We start from the raw sequence: 23,576 nt of genomic DNA, 5'->3' as shown, positions 1-23,576 counted from the left end.
GGTCGGGCTGGTTGAAGGAGTGGGCCCCGGTCACAGTTGCCCCCGGGTCTGGGCTGGACCACGAGAGTCTCGACTCCAGCCCAGCCCTGCCCCTTTCTAGGATGGGAAGGGAGACCTCCAGGAACCGTTTGGGGGTCCACCTCTCTCCCCACTGAGCTTCAGGCCTCCTCTTGCCTTTTCTCTCGGCTTCCCCCAGGAGGGACTGCAAAGGCCCAAGAAGAGAGCAGCTGGTCCCAAATTTCAGGGAGGGGGTCGGACAGCAGCCTCCGTGGCCCAGACCGGACCTGCAGGAGGATGGAAGCCGGGGGAGGACCTGCTTCATCCCTCCCATCTCCTCTTCCCTCTTCCTCCCCAAGCCCCCCCGGGAAGGAGTGATCTGAGGCCTGGGAGTCAGAGGACCCCCTTCACTTCTCTATGCCTCAGTTTCCTCACCTGTCAAATCGGGATCATCTTCCCCCTTAGACTGTGAGATCTGTGTGGAACAGGGACTGTATCCGGTCTGCATCGATTTATCTACCCCAGTGCTTAGTACAGTGTTTGACACATAGTAAGAGCTTAACAAATACCATTATTATGACGATTATGGTTATGATGATGATGATGATGATTAGAAGTGTAATAGAACTGTCCTCTCCCTTCTGGATTAAGCCCCTTCAGGGCGGGGATCGCGTCCAATAATAGTGATGGTATCTGTTAAGCGCTTACTACATGCCGAGCACTGTTCTAAGCACTGAGGTAGATACAAGGTGATCAGATTGCCCCACACGGGGCTCTCAGTCTTAATCCTCATTTTGCAGATGAGGTAACTGAGACACGGAGAAGTTAAATAATCATAATAATAATGACGGTATTTGTTAAGCGCCTACTATGTGCCAAGCACTGGGGTAGATAGAAGGTTATGGGGTCGGCCCACGTGGGGCTCGCAGTCTTAGGCCCCATTTTACAGATGAGGTAACTGAGGCCCAGGGAAGTTAAGTGACTTGCCCAAAGTCACACAGCTGACAAGGGCAGAGCTGGGATTCGAACCCACGGCCTCTGACTCCCAAACCCGTGCTCTTTCCACTAAGCCACCCTGCTTCTCTATAATAATTATATTCTACTTTCCCAAGCCCCTGGCATAGTCCGTGCAAAGTGGGTGCCCAATAAGTACTATTGATTGATAGATCGACTGCTCTCCTTGGCTCGGCTCTGTTCTACCCAGCAAGGACTTGGCTTACCGCTGAGACTTTCCATGTCTAGGTGCAAATGGAAGTGATGACTGGGGAGGGGGCGGGGGAGGGAGAAAGAGCGAGAAGAGAGAAGGAGGAGAGAGATGGAGAAAGGAAAGAGAAGAAGGAAGAAAGAGGATGAAGAGGTAGAAGAGAAGGAGGAGGAGGAGGAGGGGCAAAGAGGACAAAGAGGAGGAGAAGGAAAAGTTGGAGGAAGAGTAGAAAGAGGAGTAGAGGAGGAGGAAGAGGAGGAGATAAAGGAGGCAGAGGAGGTGGAGGAAGAGGAGAGAGAGGAGAAGAAGAAGGATGAGACTTCAGCAGGACCGTGCCAGCAACTGGCAAGTGGGCAAGGCACAGGCCGGGCGAGTCAGCTCCCTTCCATTAGACTAGTTGGCTGGGGCTGCTAATGCAGAAAGGATGGGAGCGAACGCTCTGCTCCTGGAGCTTTTATCTATTTAAGGGTCTTTAATATTTTACAGGGCCCAAAACAGGGATCGATGTCTTGTTATAGCACGGAGCTTAGGAAGACGGCTTCTCTCTGGGATAGGGGAACTTCCCTGGTGGGCAGAAGGGGAAACTGAGGCTGCAAGCCAGGTTCAAAGGGACGCCCAGTCCCCAGATAACGAAGTGGAAAGGTATCTGAGTTCGGGGCTCCATCTCGAAGAGGAAGTTGACCCACACCCCTGGGTGGCCAGTCCAGCCGCCGGGTGGCTGTTTGAGACTTGACTCGCCATTAAGGACCTGTTCCTCTGACAGCTCTCTCTCCACAAGGTCAATCTCTACCTGGAAGTCCAAGAAGGATGGAGAGAGCCCCACCTTTCTAGGCCCATACCATCTGCACCAACGCACCACACAAGCACACACGGTCTGTCAGAAGTGATAGGCCCACTGGGCCAGTGCTGCAGATGAAACGAGTTTCTAGGACTGTTTGGGGTGAGGAGACTAAATCCATCGATTAATCAATCACTAGTATTGATTGAGTACCTACTAAGTGCTTTGGACGGGACAAGAGAGTCCGAATCAATCAATCAATCAGTCAGAATCAGCCAATCAGTGGTATCTACGGTGCTTACTGGTGCAGAGCACCCAACTCAGTCCTCGGGAGAGAACAGTACAACAGAGTTGGTAGACACAATCCCTTTCCTGAAAGCATCTGCCTAGTGGGAGACAATCAATCAATTGTATTTACTGAGCACCTGCAGTGTGCAGAGCTCTGAACTAATCACTTGGAGGAGTACTATATAACAGAGTCGAAAGACGTGTTCCCTGCCCACGGTGATAAATTCTACATAGGAGGATATAAGGTACGTACATAGGTGCTGTGGGATCTGTGGGAATTCAAGTTTCAAGCTGAGGCAGAAGGATGAAGTTGCAGTTGGGAGATTTAGAGACGAGTCGGAGATGGGATCTCAGAAGAACTTTGAAGATGGGGACGTGAAGTAGGAGGGAACTAGAGGTCCGTGGCGAGGGATGAGAATCAAGCACAGTCATAGTGAGGGGAATGAAGGTAGTGAGGTGGGGCGGAGTGGAAGAAGAGAGTGGATGAGCAGGAGAGAGTGTTGACCGAAAACACAACAAGCAAACACACCCACAAGTCACACCCACAAGTGTGCACGCCGCAGCCCCGTCAGAACAGCCCGAAGGATGAACCCCCGGAGCTGAGCTTTACTCTCCCCAACTGTAAACAATAACAGTAGCGATCTTTGTTAAGCACTTACTAGGTGCCAAGCACTGTATTAAGCGCTGGGGTAGATTCCACGTAATGGGGCTCGCAGCCTATCAAATCAACGGATCAGTGATATTTGTTGAGTGTCTAAAGCGTTCTTTTAAGCACTTGGGAGAGTACGATTCAACAGAGTTGGTAGACACACTCCCTGTCCACAAGGTGTTTGCTTACAGTCCTGAGGGGGAGAAAGACAACAAAATGAATTAAGGATATGTACTTAAGTGGTGTGGGGCTGAGGACGGGAAGAATATCGAGTGCTGAAAGGGTGCAGATCCAAGGGCTAAGGGCGATGCAGAAGGGAGAGGGAGTAGGGGAAACGAGAGCTTAAGTTGTGGAAGGTCTCTTGAAGGAGGTGTGATTTTAATAAGCCTTGGAAGGTGGGATGCTATGTCGGAGATGAAGGGGGAGGGAATTCCAGGCCATAAATAGGACATGGGTGAGGGGTCGGTGGTGAGATAGACGAGGTCGAGGTATAGCAAGTAAGTTGGCATTAGAGGAGCAAAGTGAGCATGTTGGGTTGTAGTAGGAAATCACTGAGGTCAGCTAGGATGAGGCAAGATGAGCATTTCAAAGACAGGAGATGGTGAGGAGTCTCTGTTTCACGTGGAGGTTGGTGAGGAGTGGAGAGATACGGACCGAACTTTTTTTTAGAAAAACGAGTTGGGCGGTAGAGTGAAGTCTGGACCGGAGTAGGGAGAGACCAGGAGGCCGATGCGGTAATCGAGGCGGGTTAGGACGAGTGCTTGGGTCGTTGTGGAAGTTGTTTGTTTAGAGAGGAAAGGGCCGGTTTTGGTGAGGATGAAAAGGTAGAACCGTTAGGATTTGGTGACAGATCAAATGTAAGTGTCGAAGGAAAGAGATGAGTCCAGGGTAATGCCCAAGTTATTGGCTTGTGATGCAGGGAGGATGGTGGTACTGTCTTCAGTGAGGTCAAAGTCATGGAGGGGCAGAGTTTGGGTGGAAAGATGAGGAGTTCTGGTTTGAACACGTTAAGTTCAGGACACCCGGGTTGAGCGGGAGGAGACGCGAGACCGTGGAGGAGAGAGGGCAGGGCAGGAGAGGCCAATGTGGGAATTTAAATCCACCGGTCCCGCTCAGAGGGTGCCTGGACACGAATGTCAGCTCTACTTCGGGAGGGCGGTGGGGTGGGACAGATTGGGGTGGAAGTGGGCAGTCCTTTGGCGGGTACGGAGTGTTTGGGAAAGGGGATCGAGCAGATCAGTCAGTCAGTGGTGTTTATTGAGCACTTACTGCATGCAGAGCACTGCTCTTGAGAGAATGCAGTACAATCCGGTCGGTGAAGACGACTCATTGAGGACGCTTCCAGGGGGAGCCGAAGCCCCCCATCCCCCGTCCCCGATGTCCACCCTGCCGACGGGCCACCCCTCCGTCGGAGAAGTGCGGGTCCTGGGGTGCCCGGAGAAGGGGGAGATGGCAGATCACCCCCCTCGGGTCTCCGGAGGTGTGTGTTGGGGGGCGGGGGGTGGAGGGAGGCTGTCCCCCCTCTCCCCAGGCCCCTCCAGGGCTCCTTGAGACCCACTTTCCCCTCCCCCGTTTAGACTGTGAACCCGTCGTTGGACAGGGATGGTCTCTATCTGTTGCCGACTTGTCCATTCCCGGCGCTTAGTCCAGTGCTCTGCACATAGTAAGTGCTCAATAAATACGATTGAGTGAATGAATGCCCTCACTTCCAAGAAGACCCCCTCCCCACCCCGTCCCGTTCTCTGAAGCTCCCGGCCCCCATCCCCCCGTCCCCATCCCCCCCCCCGACCCCCATCTCCCCCCGACCCCATCTCCCCCGACCCCCATCCCCCTAGGCCCCCTTCCCCCCCAGATCCCCATCCCCCCCGACCCCCATCCCCCGGGCTCTCCGAGGTTGCCATGGCGCGTTGCGGCTGTCGATCGATGCCGGCAGGAACAGTGGTGGGGGGGAGAGGGGAGGGGAGAGAGCCGAGGGGTCCCCAGGGGAGGGGGGCAGGGGACTTGAGTCCTGTCTGTCCGGCCCCGCCCCCGTCGGGGTTCCCCTGCCTCCGGGGTTGGGAGGAGGAGGAGGGGACCCCGGAGCGGAGGCGCCGCCCCCAACCAATGGGCGAGCGGAGCGCTTAGCTGGAGGAGGGAGTCCGGGACAGGGGGCGGGCCCCAGGACCCCGGCCCGACCCACGCCGCCCGGCACTGACCCCCGCGGCACCCACCCTCCGGGATCTGCCCCCATCCCCCGGCCCCCCATCCATCCATCCATCCGTCCGTCCGTCCGTCCGTCCGTCCGTCCATCCATCCATCCCCCGCCTCCCGGCGCCCGCCCAAAGTTTTGCTGCGGCCTGGGAAGAAAGTTGGTCCGGTGTCCCGGGGGTCGCCCGGTGGCAGCGGCGGCCGCCCGCGCCCACCCCGGGGATGTGAGGTCGGAGGGGCCCGGCCGGCCATGGGCATCCAGGGCATGGAGCTGTGCGCCATGGCGGTGGTGGTGCTGCTCTTCATCGCCGTCCTCAAGCAGTTCGGCATCCTGGAACCCATGTCCATGGAAGGTAAATCCGCCCTCCCCGGGGGCCCTCCGCCTTCACCTCCTTCCCCGTGCCCCCTTTCCCGTCCCCCCCGGCGGGCGGCGCAGCCCCCCTCTCCTGCCGTCCGGGGGTCCGGCAGCGCCGCCCCCATCGACGGGAGCCTTCCTCCCCTCCCTTCCATCCCCCCCTCCCCCGGATCCCCCCCAGTCCCTGAAGGAATTCCCCTCCCACCCGTCCCCCTGTCCCCCTGTCCCCATCCTGCCCCGGCGGGGGAGCTGGGGGCGGGGGGGAAGATGGTGAGGAAGCCGGGGAGGGAGCGGACCCCCCAGTTCTCCACCGGCCCGAACGACCCCCGAGTCCAGCCCTCCAAGTTAGAGAACACAGACCCTTCCCCTTCCTGCCAATCCCCTCCCCACCTCCGTACCCCAACGGGTCTGGGTCCTGTGAAGTGCCAAGCCAGCCTACGGGTTGCCCCCCACCCCACCCCTCCACCCGTCCCTGCTTGACAGACCCTGCGCTGCTGGGGCAGGAGAAGAAGGAAAGGCGGGGGCAAGGGCTGAGACAGGGCCTGGGCAGGATTTGAACCAGAGGCAGGGGCAGCGCAAGGTCAAGGGCTTAGATGGGACCTGGGGCGGGGGCAGGAGCTGGAGCGGGAAGAGGGACAGGCACTGGGGCAGGGGCAGGAGCAGGGGCGGGGGCTGGGGCAGGGGGAGACACTGGGGGAGTTTGTAGGTGGAGACGGGCAGCGGCGAGGGAATTCGTTTCCTTGGTAGCGCCCGCCCTCACCGCCCCTCCGGGAAACGACAGGGCAGAGGGGGCCCATGCGGACCGGTAACCCGACCCCAACCCCAGGCCGGCTCGGCGTTACCGGGTCGCAATACGATATTCGGCGAGGAGAGGGACCTGCCTAGGCCCTCGCCCTTAACTCGGGTCGCCGATCCCTTCCCGGGACCCTGAAGGACACACCGGCCTGCGGTTGCTTTCCCACCCTCCCGTCACTGCGCCATTTCCTTGGCGGCGGCGTCCTGGAGCGGGGTAGAGCACAGAGAGAGAGAGAGAGGAGGGGGCCGGGGGTCCCCGCGATCTCCCCCTCAGATCTCTTCGGCCTCGCCGCCCTCGCCCCTTCCCCCCCACCTCCGACCGCCCCCAGCCAGGTCCCAGGCAGGACCCTCGCGGCCCTCGCCCTGACGGAGGCCCCCGCGGCCTGGTCTGGCCCAGAGGCCCCGAGAGCCGGCCCGGCCCTTCTGCCGCGTCAGCGTCCACCCTGACCTTGGCCGCAGCTTCGGGGGCTACTTCTGGGAACTCCGTAAAACTGAGGACGGCGGGGAGACTCACCATGGAGGGAGAGGCGCTCACTCTCCCCACGGGTCAGGACAGGGCGGGTGCCGGCCGGGCAGGGAGGGCCCACCACAGGGCCCGTAATCATCAAAACCGTGGACGTGTGGTAGGCCCTTAGTGAGGGCCAAGCGCTGCATCAACGCTGGGGTGCAAGATGATCAGATTCCGGCTCCGCTACTTGTCTGCTGGGTGGCCCTGGGCAAGTCACTTCACTTCTCTGAGCCTCCGTTACCTCCTCCGTAAGGGGATTGAGACTCCGAGCCCCACGTGGGACAGGGACCGCGTCCAACCCGATTTGCTCGTGTTTACCCCAGCGCTTAGTACGGTGCCTGGCACGCGGAAACGCTTAACAAATACCAGTCATTATTACTATGTGGGGTTGCAGTCTGGAGTGGTGGAGAACAAGTGTTTAACCCCATTTTACAGATGAGGAAATTGAGGTCCGGAGCAGTTAAGTGACTCTGGGCAGAGCGAGGGTTTCCAGCTGAGGCCGAGGGTTCATTCATTCATTCAGTCGTAGTTACAGAGCGCTTACTGTGTGCAGAGCACTGTACTAAGCGCTTGGAAAGTACAATTTGGCAACAGAGACCATCCCTACCCCACAACGGGCTCCCAGTCTAGAAGGGGACAGACAGACAATAAAACAAAACAAGTAGATGGGAAGAAGATGGAACGCTTCACGAATTTGTTTGTCAGGGTTCCAAGGGCTCCGAGGGTCCAGAGGGTCCAAGGCGAGGTGCCACCGGCGTGTCGGTAAGGGGGAACGATTTGGAAGAGACCCCCCCGATTCCGCGATGGCCCAGTCTCTGGGACGGGGCAGGGGAAGTGGCTGTGGCTGACAGACACTGTGGCCCGGGCTTGGCCATCTCCAGGTGGGGTGAGCTTCTGGGGAGGGTTCTGGGGAGGCGAGGTCGGACCCCGAACCCCTCCCGGCCTCGGGGCAGGGACCCAGCCCCAACTCGCCCCGAGTGTCCCGTCCGGCCTCCAGATTCCGGGCCCGGCCCAACTTGGGGCAACTCTCTCGGCTGCCCCTGCCTGCTCCCCAGATCCCTGTCTCTTCCTCTCCCTCCTCTGTCCAGGGGTGTGATGTCAGGGACTGTGTCGTTAATTCGGTCACACGAGCTCAGTGGGGATCCAAGCGAGAGCCGCTGCGGAGTGAATAAACTGAAACATTTATGAGAGGGAGGCCTGGGTGTCGGTATTATCCTGGGGTGGACCCGGTGAAGAGTCGGGATTGTCCCGGTGAAGTCCCAGGATTGTCCCGGTACGGTCCCGGGGCAGTCCCGATGCCGTCCCAGGGCAGGATTCCAGCCCTGCCTGGACCGGGGGGACGGGACGGCGTCCTAGGAGTGACTCCCGAAGGCTCCCCCCTTTCTGGCTTCAGCTGTGCTTTCGTTCATTCACTCGTATTTATTGAGCACTTACTGTGTGCAGAGCACTGTACTAAGCGCTTATCACTGTTCCTACAGCGGAGAGGCTCCGGGGGGCTGTGAGGGGGTGGAGGAGCCGAGATTTAGGGCCGGCAGAGGGGCATGGCCCTGTCCGGACCCCCGAGAGAGAGATGAGGATCGCTCCTGAAAGCCCTGCGGTCAACGGGGTGATGCAGCGGAGAAGGGCTCATTCTCTTCCCTGCTTCTTCCTAGGGAAAATTTCCATCAAAACTGTGAGCTCGTTGTGGGCAGGGAATGTGTCTGTTATGTTGTTATATCGTACTGTCCCAAACGCTCAGTACAGTGCTCTGCACACACAGAAAGTGCTCAATAAATAGATGAAGCAGCATGGCTTACTATAGGAAGCAGCATGCCCTAGTGGCAAGAGCAGGGTCCCGGAGACAGAGGTTGTGGGTTCTAATTCCGGCTCCGCCACTTGTCTGCCGTGTGACCTCGGGCAAGTCGCTTCACTTCTCTGTGCCTCAGTTACCTCATCTGTAAAATGGGGAATGAGACTGCGAGCCCCATGCGGGACAGGGACTGTGTCTAACCCGATTGCCTTGTCTCTACCCTAGCACTTAGAACGGTGTTTGGCACATAGTAAGCACTTAACAAATGCCATCATTATGATGATGATGATGATGATGATGATGATGATGGCAGGTCTGTGGGTGAGCCCCACTGGGAGAGCTTCGAGGATCAGAGTTAGGGAAGGCAGAGTGAATGGCCGCTTTCCGTTTGCACAGCTGGCAGTGAAGAAGGTGGGGGGGGGGGGGGGGGGCGGATAGATAGCAGAAAGAGCTTTCTGACTTCAGTAGGAGTTGCAAAGTGCCGGAAGGCATTTGGAGAAAAGTGAGCAGTCCTGCAAAACGACCAGGGGTTAGTCTCCATGACCTCTGAAGCTCTTAATAAATACGATTGACTGACTCCGTGGGACCCTTTCAGTCCACGCTATCCGTTCTTCCTCAGGACCACTGAAGAGAAAAACAGGGATTTGAGTGGCACGGCAGCCCAGGGGCGGTAGAGAATTTACTTCTGTCACTCCTCCCCTAATAACAGTGGGACTCAGGGAGCACCTGGTCAGTGAGAGCCCAGTGGTATGTACTATTATTATTATTACAAATAATAATAATAATGATGGCACTTTTTAAGCACTTACGGTGTACCAAGCACCGTTCCAAACACTGAGGTAGATATAAGTCCATCAGTCCCATATGGGGCTCACACTCATAATCCCCATTTTACAGGTGAGCTAACTGAGGCCCAGAGAAGTGAAGCGACGGGCCCAAAGGCCACACAGTCGACATGTGGTGGAGCCAGGATTGGCACCCAGGTCCTTCTGACTCCCAGTGCTCTATCCACTAAGCCACGCTGCTGTGGGCAGAACACTGTAGAAAGCAATAGGGGGAGTACAACACAAAAGAGTTGGTAGAGCTTAAAGTGCATAGGGGGAGACAGACATTAATATAAATTAATAGATTACAGATATGGACGGAAGTGCTGCGGGGCTGAGAGAGGGATGAATAGAGGGCATAAATTCAAGTACAAGGACAATACAGAAGGGAGTGGGAGATGAAGAAATGGGGACTTAGTACCGGAAGGCCTCATGGAGGTGTGCTTTAATAAGGCTTTGAAGATAGCAATCATCTGTCAGATTTGAAGGGGGAGGGAGTTCCAGGCCACAGGCGGGACACGGGTGAGGGGTTGGTGGCGAGATAGGTGAGCTCGAGGTACGGTGAGGAAGTTGGCATTAGAGGCGTGAAGTGTGAGGGCTGGGTAGTAGTGAGAAATCAGAAGGGTAAGGTAGGAGGGGGCAAGATGATTGAGTGCTAAAGCCTAGAGGAAAGAGTTTCTGTTTGATATGGAGGTGGATGGCTAACCACCGGAGGTACTTGCGGAGTGGGGAAGCGTGGACTGAAGCGTTCTGTAGAAAAAAGATCCAGGCAGCAGGGTGAAGTATGGACTGGTGAGAGAAAGGAGGCAGGGAGATCCACAAGGAGGCTGATGCAGTAATAAAGGCGGGATAGGCTAACTGCTTGGATTAACGTGTTAGCGGTTTGGATGGAGAGGAAAGGGCGGATTTTAGCGATGCTGTGGAGGTTAGACTGACAGGATCTGGTGACAGATTGAATATATGGGTTGAATGAGAAAGTTGAGTCGAGGATAACGCCAGGAGGACGGCCTTTTGAGAGAAGATGGTGATGCTGTCTATCTACACTGCTGGGAAAGTCAAAGAGAGGACAGGGTTTATGAGGAAAGATGAGGAGTTCAGTTCTAAGTTTGAGGTGTTCAAGGGACATAATAATAATAATTATAATGGCATCTGTTAAGGGTTTACTATGTGCCAAGCTTAGAAGCGCTCAAGTAGAGACGTCCTGACGACAGATGGAAATACAAGACTGCAGGGAAGGAGAGAGATCAGGGTTAGAGATGTAAATTTGGGAATCACCCACCGAGAGATGGTAGTCGAAGACACGGAAGCGAAGGTGTTCTCTCAGAGAGTGAGTGTAGGTGGAAAATAGAAGAGGACCCGTAACTGAGCCTTGAGGGACTCCCACTGTTAGGGGGTGGGAGACAGAGGAGGAGCCACAAAAATGACGAAAATGAGCAGTCAGAGAGATAGGAGAAGAACTAGGAAAGGACAATGCCATTGAAACTGAGGTTAGGTAATATTTCCAGGAGAAGGAGGTGGTTGACAGCATCCAAGGCAGCTGAGAGGTGTAGGAGGATTAAGTGAAGTAGAGGTCACTGGATTTGGGAAGAAGGAGTTCATTGGTGACCTTGGAGAGGGCAGTTTCTGTGGAGAGAAGGGGGCAGAAGCCAGATTGGAAGGGGATAAGGGGAGAATTGGAGGGAAAGTGGAGACAGCAGGTGCAGACAACCCGCTCAAGGAGTTTGGTAGGAAAGAGACAGGGTGGTAACTGGAGGGAGTCATGGGGTCCCTTGGGGAGGGTATTTTTAGGATGGGGAGATGTGAGCTCGTTGGAAAGCGGTGGGGAAAAAGCCACAGGCTAGTGAAAAGTTGAAGATGGCAGTCAGGGAAGGAAGGAGAGAGGGGGCAAGCCTTTTGACAAGGGATGATTGTTGGAGGCAGAGGTGGAGGGGGTAGATTTTAAGAGGAGGCAGGAGATCTCATCTTGAGATTCTGCTGGGAAAGATGGGAGAATTGACAAAAGGGCAGGAGGAGGGAGGGACTCTAGAAGAGCAGAGGAGATTTTAGGGAGATAATGCCTGATGGTTTTCATTTTTTCAGTGAGAGATCGGTGAAGTGGGGAGCAGGGGGTTTGAGGAGGGAGTTGAATATCTGAAACAACTGTCTCCACCCTCCTCACGCTCAAAGCTTCTTAAACAGCCACCTCCTCCAGGAGGCCACCCCTGATTGATTCCTACCTTCCTGGTCAAGTCATCCCAGCACTTGTCTATATCTCTTTACTTATTCGGGATATATTTAACAGAGAAGTTAAGAAACTTGCCCAAGGTTTACTTTACTTATTCGGGATATATTTAATTCATTCCTACTTTTGCTTTATCCGTTTTCTCTATGCTCTTACTCATGTTATCACTCTGTATCTGTGACTGTGACTACCTATGTCCCTCATTAGGTTGTAAGCTCAGTGAGGACAGGGACTCTGTCTTCTACTTCTAACGTATGCTCCCAAGTGCCTAATACAGGGCTTTGCACAGAGTAGGTGTCCAGTCTAGTGTCCCAAGCATAATAGTAATTGTGGTATTTGTTAAGCACTTACTGTGCATCAAGTTTTGTACTAAATCCTGGGGTCCTAATAATAATGATGATGATGGTATTTGTTGAGCTCTTATTATGTGCCAAGCATTCTTTTAAGCTCTGGGGTCGGTACAAGGTGTCCCACGAGGGCTCCCAGTCTTAATCCCCATTTTACAGATGAGGTAACTGAGATACAGAGAAGTTAAGTGGCTTGCCCAAAGTCACAGAGCTGACAAGTGGCGGAGCCGGGATTAGAACCCATGACCCCTGACTCCCAAACCCGTGCTCTTTCCGCTAAACCACGCTGCTTCTCTGCACGATAATCAGGTCGAACACAGTCCCACGAGGGACTCACAATATAAGTAGGAGAGAGAACTGGTATTGAGAACCCATTTTAGAGAAGGAATCTGAGGCCCAGAAGAGTTAAGTGACTGACCCAAGGTCACACAGCAAGCGAGTGACCAAGCTGATATTAGAACCTAGGTCTCCTGACTAGGTCACAGGCTCTTTATGCTAAATTATGCTGCTTCTCTAATAAGCACCCCAAAATGATAGCAAAGAAGCATATGAAGAAATAGGGGAAATCAAGCTAGAGAAGAGTCAAACTCCCCAACTCCAAGACCTTGCCTAGCGATCACCCTGCTGCACATTTGTTTCCCTAGCTCAGCGCTCTGCCCAGGCCAGGGAGGCATATTAACTTCGGTCGGAGCCCACCAATTTCCACAGCCTAGCGGAGGCGGCGTTGCTGGCAGCTTATTCGCCGACCCACAGAAGGAAAGTGTTTCCCAGCGATGGGCAGGGGAGAGTCAGGGTGCCCGCCAGACCGAGGGTCAGAGGCGGCCACTGGACATTCTCAGGGAGAGCATGGTACGGCCTCTCCCGAGCTAAGGATGACCAGAGAGGTGGAGGACAACCAGGGTCGACCTTCCGGAGGCGATGGGTTTTATGGCTTTCAGGATGGAGAGGGATGTGGTCTGGTGGATTTGAAGGGAGAGAGGCTCCCAGGCAGGCAGAGGAGTGTAACCAAGGGGCCAGAGACAGAAGAGTCGAGAGCAAAGGGGGCAGCTAGAAGGTTAGCTGGGGAAAAGGGGACGAGCAAAGAGGGCAAGCTGGGGTGTAGCGAGAAGGCAGAGCAGTCAGGTAAGAAGGAAGGGGCGGGAGGAGAGCTGGAAGCGAATGGTGTTCGTTCCGGAACAGGATTTGTCCTTGTGACTGTCCTTTTCTGGGGCCAGTACCCTCGTCCCGTACCATCTGTGGGCATTTATTGAGTGTCCATTGACTAGGCATTTGGAAAGTACGGAATAATGAAGTGACACGTTGCCTACCCACAAGGAGCTTACGTATGAATGGAAGAGACAAACGTAAGGATGTTCATAATTAGAGAGATCAAAAATCAGGGAATAAAGTAGATTTATACATACGAGTGTTAAGGAGGACCTAAGAAAGTTGGCAAGTGCCAGAGTTGGCTGAAGGTTGAACTCCCCTACGGGGGGCTGGGAATGAGGAGAGTTCTATGACTAGGAGCCTGCGGGACCTGGAGCTCCAGGCCAAGGGCACGGGGGAGCTCCGGAGCCCGACACCATCACCGGAACAGCTGGGGACCCCAAAGAGAGACTGCAGCCCAGAATAATAATAATAATGGCATTTGTTAAGCGCTTACTATGTGAGAAGCACTGTTCTAAGGGCTGGGCTGGGGGGGGGGAATACAAAGTGATCAGTTGTCCCACTTGGGGCTCACAGTCTTAATCCGTATTTTACAGATGAGATAACTGAGGCACAGAGAAGTTAAGTAACTTGCCCAAAGACACACAGCGGACAAGTGGCGGAGCAGGGATTAGAACCCATGACCTCTGACTCCCAAGCCCGGGCTCTTTCCACTGAGCCAAGCTGCTTCTCAGAAGCAAAAGCTTGTGGCTTCCAGTGCCAGGGCTCAGAGCTGAGTCACACTTGGCTATTGGCTCATCGTCATCATCACCATCAATTGTATTTATAGAGCATTTACTGTGTGCAGAGCACTGTACTGAGCGCTTGGGAGAGGACGATACGGCGTTCCCTGCCCACAGCAAGCTTGCAGTCTAGAGTGGGGAGACAGACATTAATATATACGTAAAAAAAAATCACCGTTGTTTACATAAAGGTTGCGGGACAGAGGGTGGGACAAATTTCAAATGCCCACAGGGCACAGATCCAGGTGCATGGATGACACAAAAGGGAAAAGGAGCCAGAAAAAAAAGAGGGCTTAATTCGGACAGGTCACTTGGAGGGCTTGGAAGGCCTCATGCTTCCCTCCTCGCATTGCCTCCGGAAAGCTGGGAAATACCAAGTTCTAGCAGTCCCGTTTTACAGATTGGGTCGCTGACGGCCAGTAACATGAGAAGCAGTGTAGACTAGAGGAAAGAGCACGGGCTTGGGGTTTGGAGGACCGGGTACCATTTCCCAGCTCTGCAACTCGCTTGCTGTGGTTGGTTGAGCAAGTCACAGTTCTGGGCCTCATCTTCCTAATCTGTTAAATGGACATTCAATAGTTGTTAAATCGATCGATCGTTATTTACTGAGACCTCACTGTGCGCAGAGCATTTTACTACGGTATAACAGATTTGTAAGACATGTTCCCTGCCCATAAGGAGTTTACGGTCTAGACCGGCTTTAAAATAAATCACAGGAATGTACATAAACGCCGTGGGGCTGAGGGCGGGGTGAATTTCAGAGGTGACGCAGAAGATTGAGAGAGTAGGGGAAATGAGGGCTTAGTCCATTTTGGCGGAGATGTTATTTTAATAAGGTTTTGAAGGAAGGGAGAGTTATGTTCTGTCAGATATGAAGGGGGAGGGAGTTTCAGACCAGAAGCAGGATGCGAACAAGAGGTCAGTGGTAAGGTAGACGAGATCAAGGCACAATGTGTAAGAGGGGCAAAGTGAACGTACTGAGTCACAGTAGGGATTCAGCGAGATTAAAATAAGGGGAGGCAAGGTGATTTAATGATTTAAAGCCTATGGCAAGAAGTAGATGGGCATCCACTAGAGGTTCTCGAGGAGTGGGGAATCATGGGCTGAATGGTTTTGTAGAAAACTGATCTAGGCAGGAGAGTGAAATATGAACTGGAGTCGGGAGATACAGAGGGCAGTAAGGGCAGCAGGTGGCCAAGGCATGATAGGATAAGTGCTGGGATCAACAGGGTAGCCACTTGACTGGAGAAGAAAGGGAAGACTTTAGTGATGCTGTGAAGGTAGAACTGACAGGATTTGTTGACAGATCGAATTTGTAGGTTGCATGCGAGAGGTGAATTGAGGATAATGCCAAGGTCATTCATTCAGTCATTCAATCATATTTATTAAGCGCTTACCGTACGCAGAGCACTGTACTAAGTGTTCGGGGAAGTACCGTACAACAGTAAATAGTAACAGTGAGCTCACAGTCTAGAGGTGAGGATACAGACATCAATACAAATAAACAGACATCAATACAAATAAATAAAATATGAGCTTGGGAGACTGGGAAGATGATGGTACTGCCTACGGTGATGGGAAAGTCAGGGTGAGACAGGGTTTTGGGGGACATGGTTAGTTTGAGGTGTCCATAGAACATCCAAGGAGAGATGTCCTGAAGGCAGGAGGAAATATGAGACAGTAGAGGAGAGAGATCAGGGCTGGGGATGTAGATATTTGAATCATCTGCATAGAGACGATAGTCGAAGCCTTAGGAATGAGTGAGTTCTCCCAGGGAGTGAGTGTGCATGGAGAATTAGAGGGGGCCCAGCACTGAACCCTAAGAGACTCCTACAGTTTAGAGGTGGAGGGTAGAGGAAGAGTCCATGAAAGAGACTGAGAATGAACGGTCGAAAGATAAGAGAATTAGGGGAGGATCCTCCCCCTCCTCATCCCCTGCCCTCGATGACCTGGTCACCTACTTTATTGAGAAAATTGAAATGATCAGGTATGATCTCCCTAAAATCTCCCCTGCCCTTCCCCAGTCCCTCCCTCATCCTGCCCCTTCTTCAACTCTCCCATCTTTCCCAGCAGTATCTCCAGAAGACACCTCCTGCCCTCTCTCAAAATCCACTCCCTCCACCCGCGCCTCCGACCCCATCCCTTCTCACCTTAACAAAACACTTGCCCCCTCCTTTCTTCCCTCCCCAACCACCATCTTCAACTGTTCCCTCTTGAATGGTTTCTTCCCCACTACTTAAAGACATGCCCGTGTCTCCCCGAACCTAAAAAACCCTCCCTTGACCCCACAGCTCCCTCAACTTATCGCCCCCATCTCCCTTCTACTATTCCTCTCCAAACTCCTTGAGCGAGTTTTCTATGCCCCCCGTCTCAAATTCCTCTCCTCCAATTCTCTACTTGACCCCCTCCAATCTGGTTTCTGTCCCCTTCACACCACAAAACTGGCCTCTCAGAGGTCACCAGTGATCTCCTCCTTGCCAAATCCAAAGGCCTCTCCTCCATCTTAATTTTCCTTGACCTCTCAGCTGCTTTCAGTATCCCATTCTCCTGGAAACATTACCCAACCCCAGCTTCACCGTCACTGTCCTCTCCTGGTTCTCCTCCTATCTCTCTGGTCCCTCATTCTCAGTCTCTTTCGCGTGTTCCTTCTCTACCTCCCACCCCCGAACCTCAAGGATCGGTTCTGGCTACCCTCCTATTCTCCATCTACACCTCCTCCCTTGGTGAACTCATTTGCTCACATGGCTCCAACTACCACCGCAGAGAATTGCCCAGATAGATATAAGCGAATCTGGTTGGACACAGTCCATATCTCACACGGGGGCTCGCAGTCTTAATCCCCAATTTCCAGATAAAGTAACTGAGGCATAGAGGAAGTGAAATGACTTGCCCAAGGTCACACAGCAGACACGTGGTGGAGCCGGGATTAGAACCCAAGTATCCAGGAGAAGCAGGTGGTCATCAGTGTCAGAGGCAGCTGAGAGAAAGAGGATTATGATGGGGTAGAGGTCTATGATTTTGGCAAGAGGACGATTAGTAACCTTTAAGGAGGCAGTTTCTGTACTAGGTTCTGGGGTATCCGGTCCCACATGGGGTTCACAGTCTAAGTAAGAGGGACTTAACCACTTACTTATTATGTAATAATAATAATAATTATGGTATTTGTCAAGCACTTACTATGTCAAGCAGATTACGTTGGACAAAGTCCCGGTCCCGCATGGAGCTCACACTTTTAATCCCCATTTTACCGACGAGGTAACTGAGGCACGGATAAGTTAAGTAACTTGCCCACGGTCACACAGCAGACAAGTGGAAGAGCTGGGTTTATAATCCAGGTCCTTCTTACTTCCAGCCCTGTGCTCTATCCACTAGGCCACGCTGCTTCTCTGAATTTCTGCCAGCGGAGCTGCACTCGTGCACAAGAGCGAAGGAAGTGTGTTGCGGAGGTGATACAGGGCTGTGGAGTCGTGGTACGAGATTGTCGAAGGGATGGGGAGTCAGTGAGTGAGTTGAGTTCAGTAGTAGTTCAGGAAGCAGCGTGGCTCAGTGGAAAGAACCCGGGCTTCGGAGTCAGAGATCATGAGTTCCAGTCCCAGCTCTGCCATTTGTCAGCTGTGTGACTGTGGGCAAGTCACTTAACTTCTCTGTGCCTCAGTTCCCTCATCTGTAAAATGGGGATGAAGATTGTGAGCCTCACGTGGGACAACCTGATTATCCTGTATCTACCCAAGGTCACCTAGCTTCCCACATGGGACAACCTGATTCCCCTGTGTCTACCCCAGCGCTTAGAACAGTGCTCTGCACATAGGAAGCGCTTAACAAATACCAACATTATTATTATTAGTGAGGGCGGGGTTGAGGGCATCAATCTGTGCCCGGAGGGAGACTTGTATATAGATGTGGCTTGATGACTTACTTGTGCAGATCGAAAGGTCGGAGTTCTCTGTGGAGAAACAGGACAGATTGGTAGGGAGGGGATGTGTGTGGGAGAGAGCGCTATGTCTGACCTGATTGATTTGATTCTCCCCTAGAACTTAGCCCAGTGTTTGACATATAGTAAGTGCTTAAGAAATGCTATAATGAATTCATAATTAGGGCTCAGGGTGCTGAGAAATTTACTGGGAAAAGTCTGTTGGAGGAAGCGGGATTTTAGAAAATGCGGGGAGAGGTGTTGGGCCGTCCGACGTGGGGAGAATTCCAAGCCAGAGAAACAGCATGAGGGAGGGGATGGAAGCAAGAGAGTCAAGAGCGGGCTCGGCAGGAACGAAGGCAAAAAGTTGCGGAATAGCAGGTGAAGAGACCAAAACAGGTGAGATGGGGTCAGGTAGAGGAGGGCCTAGAAGGGGATACTGAGTTTGGGTTTGGTACCAAGATTCACAGGAAGCCAGGGGAGGTTTGGAGGAGAGAAGCAATGTGGGCTGAGCGATGCTTCAGGAAGGTGATCCATGACGCAGCATGTGGTAGAAATGCGCAGGGAACGTGTTTACGAATTTGGCTGTCTTGTACTCTCCCAGGCACTTAGTAGTGATGATGGTATTTGTTAAGCGCTTACTGCGTGCCAGGCACTGCGCTAAGCGCTGGGGTGGGTACAAGCAAATCGGGTTGGACACAGTCCCTGTCCCACGCCGGGCTCGCAGTCTCAATTCTCATTTTACAGATGAGGTCACTGAGGCCCGGAGAAGTGAAGTGACCTGCTCCAGGCCACACAGCAGACAAAGTGGCGGAGCCGGGATTTGAACCCATGACGTTCTGACTGCCGGGCCCCTGCTCTATCCACTATGCCGTGCTGCTCCCTTCCACTGGGAGAATCCTGGAGGACTCCCTGGGGCCAGGGAACATTTTCTGGTCTGCATCTGTTCCCAGTCTGCTGTGTGGAGATCTATTTGTATTAATTTTAGTAATTATAAAATTTAATGATAAATAAATATAAATAATAATTATAATATTTTTAAATATTGTCCGTCTCTCCTTCTAGACTGCAAGCCCACTATGGTCAGGGAACGTGTCTGCTAACTCTCTTGTGCTCTCCCAAGTGCTTAGCACGGTGCTCGGCACATAGAAAATGATCAGTCGATACCACTGACTGATTGATTGACTGTGTCCAGAATTTTGGGGTAGACTGAATAATAATAATAATGTTGGTATTTGTTAAGCACTTACTGTGTGCCAAGCACTGTTCTAAGCGCTGGGGTAGATAGAAGGTAATCAGGTTGTCCCATGTGGGGCTCACAGTCTTAGTCCCCATTTTACAGATGAGGTACTGAGACACAGAGAAATGACTTGCCCAAGGTCACGCAGCTTTGAATGAACTATTTTTTCTTTAATGTTGGCAGCATTGGCATTGCAATACAAATATATGCAGATACAGGCAAATAATTGATGTCAGTCAGGCAATAGTATTTATTCAGTGCTTACTCTGTGCACAGCACTGTACTAAGCGCTTGGGAGAGTACAATATAATAATAGACACATTCCCCGCCCTCAGCGAGCTTACAGTCTAGAGAGGGAGACAGACATTAATATAAATAAATTATGGGTATATACACAAGTGCTGTGGTGCTGGGAGGGAGGATGAATAAAGGGAGCAAGTCAGGGAGACTCAGGAGGGAGAGGGAGAAGAGGTAAGGAGGTCTTAGTCAGGGAAGGCCTCTTGAAGGAGAGGTGCCTTCAATAAGACTTTGAAGTGGGGGGAGAGTGATTGTCTTTCAGATTGGCAGAGGGAGGCCTTCCAGGCCAGAGGCGAGATGTGGGAGAGAGTTAGGGAGTGAGATAGACAAAGTTCAATGAGAGGGTTAACATTACTGGGTTGAAGTAGGAGAGTAATGAGGTGAGATAGGAGGGGCAAGGTGATTGAGTGCTTTAAAGCCGACGGTGAGGAGTTTCTGTCTGATGCAGAGGTGGATGGGCAACCGCTGGAGTTTCTTGAGGAGTGGGGAAACGTGGCCCGAACCGTTTCTGTAGAAAAATAATCCAGGCAGCGGGGTGCAGTATGGACTGGATTCGGGAGAGACAGGAGACTGGGAGGTCAGCAAGGAGGCTAATACGGTAATCAAGGTGTATTAATGTGGTAACAGTTTGGATGGAGAGGTAACAGTGGATTTTAGTTACGCTGCGGGCGTCGAACCTATGGGATTGAGTGATCGAATATGTAGGTTGAATGAAAGAGGAGAGGGGTCAAGGATAACACCAAGGTTATGGGCTTCTGAGACAGGAAGGATGGTGGTGCTGTCTAAAGTGATGGGAAAGCCAGGGGGGAGGACAGGGTTTGGGTGGGAAGATTAGAAGTTCCGTTTTAAACGTATTAAGTTTGAAATGACAAGAGGACGTCCAAGTCTTGAAGGCGAGAGGAATGTGAGACGGCAGAGAGGGAGAGAGATCGGGGCTAGAGATGGAGATTTAGAGAAGCAGCGTGGCTCAGTGGAAAGAGCCTGGGCTTTGGAGTCAGAGGTCAGGGGTTCGAATCCCGGCTCTGCCACTTGTCAGCTGTGTGACTGTGGGCAAGGCACTTCACTTCTCTGTGCCTCAGTTACCTCCTCTGTAAAATGGGGATCAACTGTGAGCCTCACGTGGGACAACCTGATTACCCTGTATCTACCCCAGCGCTTAGAACAGTGTTCTGCACATAGTAAGCGCTTAACGAATGCCAACATTATTTGGTATCGTCCTCTTAGAAGTGGTAGTTGAAGCTATGTGAGTCAATCGGTTCTCCAAGGGAGTGGGTGGAGACGGAGAATAGAAGAGGACCCAGAACTGAGCCTTGAGGGACACCCACAGTTAGGGGGTGGGAGGCAGAGAAGGAACTCACGAAAGGGACCGAGAATTAGTGACCAGAGAGATAAGAGGCCACCCAAGAAGGGACGTCTCGGGCTGTACAGCTGGCACAGGTGACTCGGAAGCCATACTTGACCCTCTGACCCTACCAACGCCACCCTCTACCCCTTGGGCAGGGCGAAGGGGGAGAGGGGAGCGTGGAGGCTGTTGGCATCTCAACCTGGGACCAGGCAGAAGGAAGCCCGGGTGGGAGATGAAGGCGGGGAGAGACAGTCCCCAAAGACCAGGCTGAGAACTTGAGCTTTGCAAGATCCCCTCTGAACCTAATCAGAACGGAGCTGCTGCCTCACCTGGGATCCGGGCAAGTGGTCCGCTCCTTCTGCCGGCCCTCCTCCCTCCCCGCAAGCCAGCATGAAGCCCTTCTGCCAGGGTAGAGGTTTAATGTGAGAAGCGTCTGAACGGACTATGTCTCGCTCTGTCTCTCCTCCCAAGAGGCTGGGTCACCGACACCTTCTTTCCGTTGGTGGGGAGGAGCAGGGTTTGGGCTTCCTCAAATGCAGAGCGATTATGCTTCAATCTTCCGGTTCGCCCGTTGCAGCGTTCGTGCCCGCGGCAGTGAGAGGCCAGAAGAGGAGAGTCAGGAGGCGACGGGGAATTGGCCGGGAGATCTAGGCCAGAAAGTCTGCCTCACCCGGATCCCGGGTTTTGCCCCCTTGACCCCGGGAGGAGGAGGAGACAACAGGGCTGGGGCTGGGCCCTTCCCTAGTCAGGCTCTTGCCCAGGGCTTTCGGGAGGGCCTGTCCCACAGAGAAGAGCACTTAAAAATGAGGCAGCGTGGCCTAGTGGAAAAAACACAGTCCTGTGGGTTTTTTCGTGACGTTAAACACTTTATATGTGCCGAGCACTGTTCTAAGCTCTGAGGTAGATACAACCTAATCAGGTTGGACACGGTCCCTGTCCCACAGTCCTACTCCCCATTTTACAGGCACAGAGGAGGGGAAGTGACTTGCCCAAGGTCACCTGGCAGACAAGCGGCAGAGCCAGGATTAGAACCCATGACCTTCTGACTCCCAGGCCCGTGCTCTCTCCACTACACCGTACCACGCTGATTCCTGGCTCTGCCACTTGCCTGCTGTTGTGACCTGGGGCAACTCATTCAACGTTTCTGTGCCTCAGTTCCCTCGTCTGTAAAATGGGGAGCTTCCCCAGTTCACTTCCCTGTCATCCCCTGACTCTCCTCCTCCAGCATCTCACTGCCATGGGATGCTGCAACAGAGGACCAGAAAAACTGGAGCCATTGAGTTCCCTAATCTGTAAAATAGGGATTCAATACATTTTCTCCCTCCTACTTAGAGTGCCAGCTCCTTGTGGGTCAGGGACTGTGTCCAATCTGATTATCTTGTATCTATCCTAGAGCTTAACGCATAGTAATAAATGCCACAAATATAATTATCATTAACAGTCAATCCATCAATGCTATTTATTAATAGCTGTGGTATTTGTTAAGCGCTGTATCAAGCACTGTTCTGAGCACCGGGGAAGATACAGGGTAATCAGGTCCCACACTGTCCCACACGGGACTCACATTCTAAGTAGGAGCAACAGCAGCCATTAAAATCCCCATTTTACAGAGACGTTAAGCGACTTGCCCCGGGTCACCCAGCAGGGACGCAGTGGAACTGGGATTAGAACCCAAATCCTCTGTTTCCTAGGCCCGTACTCTTTCCATTAGGCTGCGCTGCTCCTCTGTTTATTGAGCATTCACCGTACTAAACGCTTGGGAGAGCACAGCACAACAGGGCTGGAAGACTGGTTCCCGGCCCACAGAGAGCTTACGATCTAGAGCCGGGTACTGGACACGGTGTGGGAGTTCTGGGAAAGGCCCAGATCCCATTTCACTTCTACCCTTGCAGACGTGGGAAGGAAACACGAGGCCAGCGTTCCCACACTGGGCAGACCCTAAGAGGTGATGCTGGCTGTGGTGGAATAGGCTTGGGGAGGGAGACAGCTGCCCCAGTCGTGGCCTGGTAGGAGGCGGGGCGGTTGGTAATAGTGGTAATAGAGAAGCAACGTGGCTCAGTGGAAAGAGCCCGGGCTTGGGAGTCAGAGGTCATGGGTTCTAATGCGCCGCTTGTCTGCCGTGTGACCTCGGGCCAGTCACTTCACTTCTCTGGGCCCCACGAGGGACAACCTGATTACTCTCTATCCACCCCAGCGCTTAGAACGGTGCTCGGCACATAGAAGACGCTTAACAGATCTCACAGTTATTAGTAGTAGTAGTAGTAATAGTGCATACTTACACAACTACTGAGGGTAAGCGTAACTAAATGAAAAAGGAAATGGAAAAGGTGGCCGAAGGGATGATAAGATTCAGGGAGCCGATAATAGGCCGGGGTCAGATGGGGGTGAGAAGCAGTGTGGCTTAGTGGAAAGAGCACGGGCTTGGGAGTCAGAGGACGTGGGTTCTAATGCCGCTTTTGCCACTTGTCTGCTGTGTGACCTTGGGCAAGCCACTTAGCTTCTCTGTGCCTCAGCTCATCTGTAAAATGGGGATTAAGACCGTGAGCCCCGCGTGGCTCAGCCTCATTACCTTGTATCTCCCCCAGCACTTAGAACAGTTCTTGACACATAGTAAATGCTTAACAAAATACCGTTGTTATTATTATTATTAGATTTTAGGAAATGATTAGACCGTAAGCCCATCAGAGGGCAGGGACCGTCTCCATCTGTTACCGATCTGTACATTCCAAGCGCTTAGTACAGTGCTCTGCACATAGTAAGCGCTCATTAAATACTATTGAAATATTATTGAATGAAATGAGATTTTAGGAATTAGATTTTAAGGGCTTCCAGGTCCTGGGGACAAAAGGAGAGTGAGGTACAGCCAGGAAGTGGGCTTAGGAGAAGCAAAAAGTGTGAGCAGGGGAATAGCGGG

General features: G+C 52.9%; 1 protein-coding gene across 1 annotated transcript in view; it reads left to right on the top strand.

Annotated features, from left to right (window-relative positions):
- The window catches only part of KCNIP3 (potassium voltage-gated channel interacting protein 3), an 88,163-nt gene that overhangs the window by 45,838 nt on the left and 18,749 nt on the right, over positions 1-23,576 (top strand). The gene's annotated exons all lie outside the window — the stretch shown is intronic.

This window comes from Ornithorhynchus anatinus, chromosome 10 (assembly GCF_004115215.2).
Source record: "Ornithorhynchus anatinus isolate Pmale09 chromosome 10, mOrnAna1.pri.v4, whole genome shotgun sequence".
NCBI classification, from domain to species: Eukaryota; Metazoa; Chordata; class Mammalia; order Monotremata; family Ornithorhynchidae; genus Ornithorhynchus; species Ornithorhynchus anatinus.
The sequence above is the reverse complement of the archived record's forward strand: the minus strand, read 5'-3'. Positions and strand labels throughout refer to the sequence as shown.